A 12,606-nucleotide genomic window follows, 5' to 3' on the forward strand; every position below is an offset into this window, starting at 1 on the left:
CCTTTTTCACTAGTTCCCTTTGATCTTGAAGGATCTGTAAACGTTGAAATTAGGGGTAGGCTATAGAAACAAAATTTTTCAAATAAATGCAAAAAGTGGCTTATTACCTTCATTTATATGTAAATAGATGGGAACAAGTGATTTTGTTCAAAATGGGTCAAAATTGGAGGGTCGCTGGCCCCAAACGTGATTTGACCGTGTGGACGCGTGAAAATGGCCCAAATTTCGCCCCCGAACACACTTAATCACTTATTGAAAGCCACAGGGTGCATTTTTTTACTATAAATGCATTTGTATCATTAAATCTAACATTCCCATTGGCTATCCCACAAGTATAGGGCTTTTTAGGGTATCTCAGAGTCCAAAATGGGTCAAAATTTCCCCCTAAATTAGCCAAAAATGGTCGGAAATCACGGATTTTCCAAAATGCACCTCCCATGGGCCCAAAGACACCTCTACATGGCAGAAACTGTTGGGAAATGCTTGAAGCAGGCACTCTCCTAACTTTTGCACTGTTAATGAGGGGTATAAGGACCTTTAAAAGGGGCTAAATATGGCCGATTTAGCCAAAGAGAGTCAAAAAGTCCCTAAAAATCAACATAGGTTGTCAAAAAGGGGCTTAATTTGAGTTATAGATTGAAAATTACCAAATAAGGAAATGTTTTCTTTCTGTAACAATGCAATGGCATCTTTAAATAGACACGATAACATTGCATTGCATTAATTGTGAATTTGATTGAACTTTGCTTTCTTTTTCAGTTAGTAAAATGCAATGAACATGGCTGGTATAGCAGGGCAGATTGACGAAGATTATAATTACGACGATTGGACTTCTGCTTGATTCTCTTCCAACTGAGGCTGAATGTGTTCAAGCTGTGCAACATCATGCTGCCAAATATGGTACCACGACACAGAAAAATCATATTCACCAGTTCTCCTTGCGATTACTACAATTGTGGCAGAAAGCCTTTGGAAGTGATGTTCGTTATGTTACAATACCTGGGATAAAACATAAACTTGATCGATCGCTAAAAATTTACGACAAAGATGTCTACAAAGCAAAGGGTTCCAGACGTGTGAATATGATTAAATGGAAACGAGAGCACCATGTCCTTCTCAATATACTTTTAAAAGATGTGAATCCTGATGAATTTGATATACATGAACGAAGATTCTTTGTCAATCAAAAGTCTCTCTCTCGCAAATGGCTCATTGACACTTTCCACGTCGATATGGAACATGAATGGTTTCTGGCAGAGCAAGAACTGCACAATCGTTTGGATTTGGACGATGATCAATTTGAAGTGGAGGATATGTGCTAGAGAATAATGATGTGACTGACGAGCTCTTTAATGCATTATATTGATATTTTACTGTTGAATGATTTTAAAGTAATGTGAAGTGAAGCTGTGTCTTGAAATAACAAAATAATTCCTTTGCTAATTACTCATACCTTTTATCAAGTTATTCAATATATTGGTTACAAATCGAGAAATAGCGAATCGAGGGCCATTTTCATCAATTTTGGGGTAACTATGAGAACAATATGAATTCAGACTCTTCTTGGACAGCATTTTATTGACATTCAATGTTCAATTTACAATTAATTACTTTCTGAGAAGTTGATGTAGTAAAGTTACGATGTTTCTAAAAAGTATCATTGATGAATGAACTAATGATTCATATGTTATGTACCGTAAAGCGTAATTTTGACATTTTTGGATTGTTTTGACCCTTTTTACATCCCCCAAAGATCTCTAAATACCCTAAATACAAATGGATAAGATAACAGGGTGGTTATTTCAGTCTTCCAACTGTAAAAAGCCATACAGGAGTGTTTATAGGAGCCCGATGAGATATAATACCTGCATTTTGGGGATTATCCGTGATTTTCGTTCATTTTTGGCTAATTTTTGGGTAAATTTGACCCATTTTGGACCCTTAAGATACCTTGAAAAGCCCTATATAGGTTGGATAGCCAGTGAGAATGTTAGATTTAATGATATAGAGCCATTTATGGTCAAAAATTGCACCCTGTGTGGCTTGGGAGGTGCATTTTGGAAAATCCGTGATTTCCGACCATTTTTGGCTAATTTTGGGGTAATCTTGACCCATTTTGGACTCTGAGATACCCTAAAAAGCCCTATACTTGTGGGATAGCCAATGGGAATGTTAGATTTAATGATACAAATGCATTTATAGTAAAAAAATGCACCCTGTGGCTTTCAATAAGTGATTAAGTGTGTTCGGGGGCGAAATTTGGGCCATTTTCACGCGTCCACACGGTCAAATCACGTTTGGGGCCAGCGACCCTCCAATTTTGACCCATTTTGAACAAAATTACTTGTTCCCATCTATTTACATATAAATGAAGGTAATAAGCCACTTTTTGCATTTATTTGAAAAATTTTGTTTCTATAGCCTACCCTTATTGAAATGAAGTTTTTCTCCGAAAGAATTCGTAACGACATTTTATAGTTCACGTTTAAACTTTATTTCCATAAACGTACTGATTTTCGAAGTTGGCACATCTTCTGCCGGCTGGCCACCCGGGAGCTTCGATTAACTCGACTCAGACTCTCTCTCTCTCCGACTAACTGCCTGGTTTATCTCCCTCTGATTGAATCTCTCTGACTAACTGACTATGTGTATAAAAAAAAAAACTATCTCTTCGTTCCATTCTCTGACGTCATATCCAGGCCAATCATTATTGTTTAGGTAAAACCAGAGCTGGCCTCCGATTTGTGGGGGCCTCGCACAGCAATCATGAGAAAAAAAACTATATACATAATGCTAATTATGCATAAAACAAAATAGAGACATATTAATATAAACGCGTGATATCAACACACCGTCTTCTCTTGATACTTTACATTTTATTTATTATCATGGTTTGAATACTGCTGTTCCAAATGAAGCTACAACCCTTCGTATAGCATTGATTATTCCGATGACTGTTGCATTAAGGGAATGAAGTTTTTTCCAAGTTGAAATTAATAGAAAAAAACTATTTGAGAACGACAATGACACAAGAACTCCTGAACAGCCTGGCAATGATATCTATCGAATGAGATGTCATCCAATCTCTGGATTATTCATAATTTATTCAAAACTTTGCGGCCATCAAAATACAAAAAGCTGATTTTTTTTTTTAAGGTTTATGACAGGTGTGCACACACTTCAATTATTTGTTACTTTAGATATAAATGTAGATAGTTTTTGATAAATTGCGTAATTTTATTTTTTCAGGATTTATTTTTTATTTTTCTATTTTATTTGGGGGGGGGGCACTAAATTTACTTTGCCTAAGGCCTCCAATTATCTAAGGCCGGTCCTGTGTAAAACTATAAAATGTATTTATTTATTCAAACCAAACATTCCAATTCTATATTACGAGTATTTAAAATTCTTGTAAACATTTTACTGTTTTACATATTTATCTGGATTAGTTATGACATTAAATTCCAGTCCTGACTCAAAACATTCTTCTGCTACTGAAATTTTTGGTTATTTCCATAAAATTGTAACCGGTTTGATTGTCCGTCACTCACACTTCTGCCTGGGACATCCGGCAGTGACTGATGGTTGGTTGGTTGTTTTTGTTTTATGGCATATCAACCCTTTCCCGGTTATTTAATGCTGAATCCAAAGATTTTGAAGAAATTTTTTTTAATAGAATATATTTGTTGTTTTCAAGTCGGTTTCTATTTAACCCATAGTTGGGACCCTAACAGGTACTACCACTCCGGGTCAGAGTGGACCTGGGAGCAATGGCAATGAAAGGCTGGCTCCACACTCCCCAAAGCCCGCAAGCTGGAGCCTCACCATCGGATATAGTTTAAGGTCATGTCCAGGACCGGCAGTGTCTGAGCCATGATCCAACTTTTCCTTTATCGGCGATTTTGTTGCATAGTTGACAAACAACACTGGAAAATATTGAAGCCGGCAAAACCAGTTGTAAATCGGAATGCTTGCGATGATGTCAACCCTATATTCCAGTTGAAGAATCCAGATCATCCAGAACAATGAGAGAAATATTTAACTATGGATTGAAATTGCTAAAAGAATTTCAAATCGAAGGTTAAAAAAGAGAATAATTTAAATTCCGATCAAGGAATATAGGTCGATGTAATTATAAAAACAAAGTCAAAACAAAGACAATCAGACAGTGAGAAGTGAAGCCAGTGATACACTTTTGCAATCATACACTCGGTCACCACACAACGCCACCCTTATTGACCTGAACTCACTCGCCTGCTAGATTATCATCTTGTAAAATAAATAAACTTTGTTGATTCAACAAGTTGTTGATTAAAAAAAACACGGTCGTTAAAGTGTATACATTTTGTAAAAATGCGTCTATAACATATATAGACGAAATACAACAATTTCTTTTCCTGTTCTATTTTTTGCAGACTGTTTACATTATTGATTGTACTGCGAAAATCATTGATACGAGACAACTAAAGAGAATATGACCCCGTTGTAGTTTTACGGAAAGCAGTCCAACGGTACTGTGTTCCATAGAGAGGAAGTCCTTGAAAAGAAACTCTGTTCGTGGAAATTTCTCCTGACGCTAGCGACACAAAGGAAGAATATAAATTTGTTGTTTTTTACCACAAAAAATTGTCCTTTCTTTCTCTGCGAGTATATCGTTAGGCATAATTTTTACAAACAAAGTTTCTTCGCAAGGGCTTTATGTCTGTGGAACACATTTCCATGGAACAGCTTCCTCACATGCTACAATATGATCGTCTGTTATTCCAATGTCAACAGATTCCAGTAATAAACCGTCCCACAAGTACTCAAATTTAACCATTAACCATCCTTAATCCTCACATGAACGTTCAACAAATAATGAGTCTATTTCATTATCTTTATCCTCGCGTTGCTTTCATCTTTGTTAAATACCAAAAAAAAATGTCGATTCGTAGAAGACACTCCTTCTTGTAGGAGAGCTCATTGTTTATCCAGATATAGCATACATTCTGCAGTGATCGTCTCGTTTGCTTTATTTGGTATATGGACTCCACATGGTTAATCTGGTCATCATATTGTATTTTATCTTATGGTTCGCTAGTGATTAGAATAAACGGATGAACACAGGCCGCTGGATATCCACAACATCGATTCACGTCATTCTGCAAGCATAAATCTCCGTCCAAATGATTAGAATCTTATGAAATTCTCGTTACCATTTCTTTTTCTAAACTGTTTTCCTATGTTAAACAGAAGCTCTGGGTAAGCGTTTGTAGTCCTTCACTGCTAACCCCCAATTGACTTAACTGTTGACTATTTCAAAATGTTCCTTTTTCCTAAGGTGTGAACTTATTTGATCAGTTAGAGCTTTTGTTTAACTCTCAGCCACTTTTAATAATTATCTAACAACACTAGTTGAAGCAACTCATTTATATATATATATATATATATATATATATATATATATATATATATATATATATATATATATATATATATATATATACATATATATATATATATATATATATATATATACTCGGGATTTTTTTATTCAAAAGTAATGGGCTAGTGAATTCAACGAGGTTGTTAGATAGTGCTCAATAAAAAGAGCTGATAATACTTGTTTATTGTTATATAAACATGCTCACATCCCGCTGCTACAAAAAGCCACTTGTTTCAATCAAACAACAGATATCATCAGGCAGCGACTTGACTATTCAAATGTTCAATGAATAACGTTAAGGTTATTCATTGAACATTTGAATAGTCAAGTCGCTGCCTGATGATATCTGTTGTTTGATTGAAACAAGTGGCTATTTGTAGCAGCGGGATGTGAGCATGTTTATATAACAATAAACAAGTGTATATATATATATATATAAAAACCAACTACCCTGCGTGCCCGGCGTTGTCCGAGTGTTTGGAGGCGTGTGTTGAAAAAAAAAAAGTGGTAGAAGGCAGGCAGGCTCGAACCCGTACTGCGAAGGAGGAAAAGAAAGTGAAAAAAAAGTGATGTGATTGCTGTTGCGCCCATCGCCAAACCGGAAGTGGTGTAGGTTTAAATTAAGGCTATACAATCCAAAAAAAGGGGATGACTTTGGAAAATATCGGGGAAAAAAGCGACCCCTCCCTGTAGAAAAGTGCCCAGTTGAGGGTGAAGGAATTAATGTTTTTTTGGCCAATTTTTCCATATTTGTCGTCCGAAGGTTTGAGCTTCAAAACGATACCTATCTCGTGAAAATCCGTCGCGCCCGTCGAAAGTTTTAGATATACATACATACATACATACAGACAGACAGACAGACAGATGAGATTTATATTATAGACGACATAACCTTTTGCCGCACCGCTGCTTGTTGTAATAATATAAGTAACTGAGAGAGAAGAGTGGGAAGATAAAAGTGATAAATGACTGCCATTTTTTTCTTTTTAAAATCTCTATCTATCTAATATTATATAAAAGTCACTTTGTGTATGTGTGTGAGAGAGAGAAAGCGAGAGAGAGAGAGAGAGAGAGAGAGAGGGAGAGAGTGAGAGTTCCTTATAGGTTCCGAAACGACTGAGCCTATCTTTTGCAAATTTCACACAAAGCTAATTGATATGTCTAGCAGTGTTCTTAGATAGGTTTTGTTCAGAAATTCATCCGATAAGTATTGAAAATCGAAAAAAATTCTGATCTTAAAAATAGGTTTTCTCTCTTATAGATAAAAAGAAGAATTTTTACAGGAGAATATTTTACGTTACACCGGCAAGGGAGATAATAAAATTCCAGCAAATCATTTCTTCTTAAAAAAACAAAAATGACAAAAAAAAAAAAAACAGATTTATTATAATCTGGATATATAGCTTAGTGGTAGAGCATTCGACTACAGATTGAATGATCCCTTGTTCAAGTCCGGGTGTACCTCACATTTTATTTTAATTTTTTTCTTATTAATGAGTTCAATTAACGATAAAGGAAGAGGGGCCATTTAAAATCGCTGCAAATTATTTCTTCTTTTGCATATTTTAAAACTAAACATTAATCAGAAGTGACTCTTCCAGGGCATTCATCGTCAAGCCCAAATATCAGTTAACGTGATATTGTAAACAAACGCAAACGGAATTCGATGAGCGACATTATCATTATCATTTTTTTTATTTTTATTTTATTTATTTATTTATTTTTATTCTTTTATTTATTTGTTTTTTATATTTATTTATTTATTATTTTTTATTTATTTATTTATTTTATTTATTTATTTTTATTTTTATTTATTTATTTATTTTTTTTTTTTGCGAATTAGTCCACCGGGCAAATTATTCCTCGTAATATATAATAATCAATAGAGGATTGATTCTATAATAATACATACGCAATCTGCATCAATTAAAATATCATGTTTAAACGTATTGTACGACCGGACAACGCCGAGCTATCAGCTAATATGTAATAGATGACCATTTCACAATCCTGCAGCATATACAACTCATTGAAATACTGCTGGAAATTTCTAGACTTTTAAAAAGAAACATTGAGGATCGTAATAGAATGTAAAAAAAGGAATTGGGGAGCAGCTTCAATTTTCTTGAGCAGAATAATTATTGAAATAAAAAAAAAAATAAGCAAACTAAAACGATATTTTAAAATTTTATTCATTATATATAATTTTAAGATGTTGAAATATTTAAAACATTTATGAAATTTAAATGTCAACTTTTCGTTAGATTTTATAGCAAAATAGTTATTTATATTTATTATTATTTTAAGATATTGAAATATAAAAAATATTATTATTTTAAGATATTGAAATATAAGAAATATTATTATTTTAAGATATTGAAATATAAAAAATATTATTATTTTAAGATATTGAAATATAAAAAATATTATTATTTTAAGATATTGAAATATAAAAAATATTATTATTTTAAGATATTGAAATATAAGAAATATTATTATTTTAAGATATTGAAATATAAAAAATATTATTATTTTAAGATATTGAAATATAAAAAATATTATTATTTTAAGATATTGAAATATAAACAATATTATTATTTTAAGATATTGAAATATAAAAAATATTATTATTTTAAGATATTGAAATATAAAAAATATTATTATTTTAAGATATTGAAATATAAAAAATATTATTATTTTAAGATATTGAAATATAAAAAAATATTATTATTTTAAGATATTGAAATATAAAAAATATTATTATTTTAAGATATTGAAATATAAAAAATATTATTATTTTAAGATATTGAAATATAAAAAAAATGTTATTTTAAGATATTGAAATATAAAAAAATATTATTATTTTAAGATATTGAAATATAAAAAATATTATTATTTTAAGATATTGAAATATAAAAAAATGTTATTTTAAGATATTGAAATATAAAAAAATAAGCGGACTAAAACGATATATTTATTATTTACTAAAACGTTATATTTATTATTATTTTAAGATATTGAAATATAAAAAAAAATAAGCGAACTAAAACGATATTTTAAAATTTTATTCATTATATATAAATTTAAGATGTTAAAATATTTAAAACATTTATGAAATTTAAATGTCAATCTTTCGTTAGATTTTATAGCAAAATAGTTATTTATATTAACTAGAGATTTTACCTGTTAAAGTTATAACCGGTTGACCTAGAATAAATGCTTGGTGCCAAATTGTTGGTTGAATATGGATAATTTTGTGCTCGTTTTTGCATTAAATACTAATCTCTATTTATCTCTAACTGTGCATCGTGTGGATACCAGAATGCTTAGTTCGTTGCAACTTATAATAATAATAAAGATGCATACAAAACTCAGCCAAATCAGCCCACTAGTTTCAGAGAAAACTTCTAGAGTAAATGTGGTATTCTGGTGATTAATCCCTATTAATCACTAACTGTGCATCGAACGGATACCATAATACTTAGTTCGCTGCAACTTATAGTAAAACTCAATAGAAAATTTCATCCAGATCAGTCCAGTAGTTTGAGAGAAAACTTCTACACTAAATGTAGTATTGTGGTGATTAATCCCTATTAATCACTAACTGTGCATCGAACGGATACCATAATTCTTGGTTTGCTGCACCTTGTCATAACAAAAGTGCATACGAAATTTCAACCAGATCCGCCTAGTAAAAAAGTAATCCGCCAGAGAAAAAGTAAGACAGACAGACAGACAGACAGACTAAGAGAAATATATATTACATGTTCATTCATCGAATTACCTGGGCGGTGGCAGTGGCTAAGTGGTTAACGACACAAACTGACAACCTGGATTTGCCAAGTTCGAATCCATTTCGTTGCACTTAAGATGTTGGCAACCTTCGTCTGGTCCTTTCTGTAAGTACTCAATATCGTTTTAGAAAGAATTCTAACTATAAAGTTGTCAGGGGAGAATAATGCCAACAATAAAATCGTCTGATTCTTACAAAATTAATGAATGAATTACCTTTCTAAAAATGTAAATAGCTTCTTGCAAAAATAAGAGAACGTGTAAAAAGGGCAAGGGAGATAATAAAGGAAATAGTCATAAGAGTTAAAACTCCAGTAGAACGTCGCTTCGTAGACAGCTAGTTAATAACGATGGTTAATATTCTGTTTAGTGAAGAAAGAGAAGGTATAGCATAATCAGATTGACCCGTCAGATCATTGAAGTTAAGCAACGTTTAGCCTTGTTAGTACCAGACGGATGACCATTTAGGGATACCAAGCGCTGTATGTGTGTTAGACGTCGACATCTTTCTTCAAAAACTAACGTCATCATCTCCCCTGACCTGGATTTATCAGATTAGTGTAAAAAATTTTGCCGATTTAAAATTTCATCTTGAAAATGAAAAAACTGTGTTTCTTTGAAAATCTTTATTCATAACAATAACAACGTTTTCTCTCTATAACTTGATTTTATCTGTCAACGAGCTTATAAATGCCTTATTTGTAAAATTCTTTAGGTTTTAATGTGAATATATTAATCTAATTCATGTTCAATCTCCTCTCATGAGGTTAACTTAACGCCATCTAAATGGTTTTGTAATCATCGAAATTAGTGATAATCAGAGGGAGTCAAACCATGAGAATATGCAGGATGAGTCAAGATTTCCGAATCAGATTTGGAGGAGATTTTTGGTTAATAGTACTGTGTACAGACGAGCATTATCATGATGGAAGATGATTCCCTTTCTATTGACCAAAAAAGATCGTTTTCGAGTCAACAGAAAAATATGAATGATGCTTTAATAATCTGAAAGAAAAATGTCATAAATTAATCATGATGCTTAAGTAATAACAATTTTGATGAAATAAATTATAGTTGTTTAAAACGCTCCTTCTACAAACTGGCAAAAACTTTTACACAAAATTGACATAGGCGACTGGAGACTACTAAATAATTTAATATTCCCTAGAAGCTTCTTCCTTGGGAGGAATGTCGCACCAGATATAGGTACATATGGGTGAGTAAAGTAAGAAAAAAGAAACACATCTTTTACAACAATGAAAGGGGGGAAAGGGTCAATACAAGAGAAAGGAAGACGAAAATAAAAGCGAAGAAATATTCAACAACGAAAAGTCAAAGTAACTAAAAATAATTAAATAAAAGAACTCTCTCTCTCTCTCTCTCTCTCTCTCTCTCTCTCTCTCTCTCTCTCTCTTTAAAATAGGTGCGAAAATGCAATAAAACGAAACCTGACTAAGCAAAACAAAAACAAAATAAAACGGAAATAGCTATTGCGACCTTCGGAAGGAAAGGTCACGTGGTTTTGTAACGGGCGTCTTTTCGCCGAGTCATTTTTCCTTTGAGATTTCTTTTGTTGCATTGAACTTTTTTTTTTTTTTTTTTTTTTTTTTTCCTTTCGACTATTTCCTTTTTCTTCTTTACTTCAAGTCACGAAGACGTGTCCAAACTCGGCGACACGGTCTTTTTTGAACTCCTTACAAAGTTCCACTGTCCAATAAATAATATATATGCGTACGTGCGTGTTATTTGATGATGGCATCCGACATACCTCATCCCCGATTATTTATAGTGCAGCCATACTCAACACACCTAAAATCCATTATCAATATATTCTAAGTGTACTTCACGTTCACGATGAATAATCGAACGTCAGAAACAATTATAATTTTTTACAATTACATATAATTATATATAATTTACAATTACTTCTAGATGCTATAAACTTTTGTCTGTTTTGTACTGGTCTTATGCAGCATGCTTGCTGCCTTTGAGCAATGGAAGCTGCACGAGTAGAAGTAAACCATTGGGGAGAGTGGGGGTTTGACACAGCTATTATTGATTTATTAAAAAAAATAAAAATAGAAAAAATAGAATCTCCCTTTCTGAGCCTTCCCACAATTCCGGTTCAAAAACGCCCAGACTACAAAAACCGCCTGAGAAAAAGAATGGGTCGATCCAAACAAAACTAATCATTTGCGAATGTGGAGAGGAGAGTCATGCGATGCAACACTGCCTTAACTGCGCTCTACTGCCAAAACGGTACAGCTTGAAAGATCTTGCAGAATCTATACTTTTCTATAAAATATAAAATGTGGAGTTTGAGGCAAACTGACTGACAAGCATGTTGGCCTTCTCGGTTGCCGTGCAAACAACCTCATGCTTGTTGGATAGTGGGGGAATTGTTGATTGCCCATTATTTGCTACACTAGATTTTCCAGAGATCACAGGTTCCTAATTTCTGTGCTTCGTGCGTTTTCTGGTGGTTTCGGTATATTCTCTCTTAGCTGTTGCTATTTCTTTCTTACAATTACTTCTAGATGCTATAAACTTTTGTCTGTTTTGTACTGGTCTTATGCAGCATGCTTGCTGCCTTTGAGCAATGGAAGCTGCACGAGTAGAAGTAAACCTTTGGGGAGAGTGGGGGTTGCTATAGAATTTCTATGTGGAAACATGTGCTTCAATTGCTGTTTTGAACCATTTAGTAGTTTCATTTTCGCACTGTTCAGCAGGAAGAGAAACGATATTTCCTCATGGGATATCTCTGATGAGATCCCTAATAACTTCCCAGTCAGCCTTCTTATAATAGCTTGTCGTTTTGAGCAATGACTCTTCAATTTTGGGTCGAGAATTTAGGGTGATGTCTACCATTATCACAGCATGATCAGTAGTCCTGCGTGGACTATGGGCATTTGTTACACAATCGGGAACTGTGTCAGAAATAGATCTAGAAGTGAGGCATGTTGATCTTGCTAATCTGGGAACTGTGTCGAAAGCGTAACCGTCTGTAGATGTTACTTACAGAAGTTTATTATTTTGGTATAACAATTTTGATATTGGTTGTTTGTTGTTTGTTTTATGGTATATCAACCCTTTTCACGTTATCTAATGCCAAATCCAATGATTTTGAAGAAAAATGTTTTAATAGAATATATTGTTTTTTTTTCAAGTCAGTTTCAATTTAACCCATAGTTGAGACCCTTATAAGAGGGAACCCTATGCACGTTCACACCGTTTCACGTAGAGCTATCAAATTTGGCAGAATAACCCACCATTGGAAAGGGAACTTTTGATAGGTTACACCGCTCACTCCCACCAATGGGGATAGGGCCCCAGGGGGTCACTTATAACTAGAAACCTGTGCACGCTCACACCATTTGATGTACACTCGT

The sequence above is a fragment of the Euprymna scolopes genome, chromosome 1 (assembly GCF_053919585.1).
Source record: "Euprymna scolopes isolate OS-2025 chromosome 1, ASM5391958v1, whole genome shotgun sequence".
Taxonomy (NCBI): Eukaryota; Metazoa; Mollusca; class Cephalopoda; order Sepiida; family Sepiolidae; genus Euprymna; species Euprymna scolopes.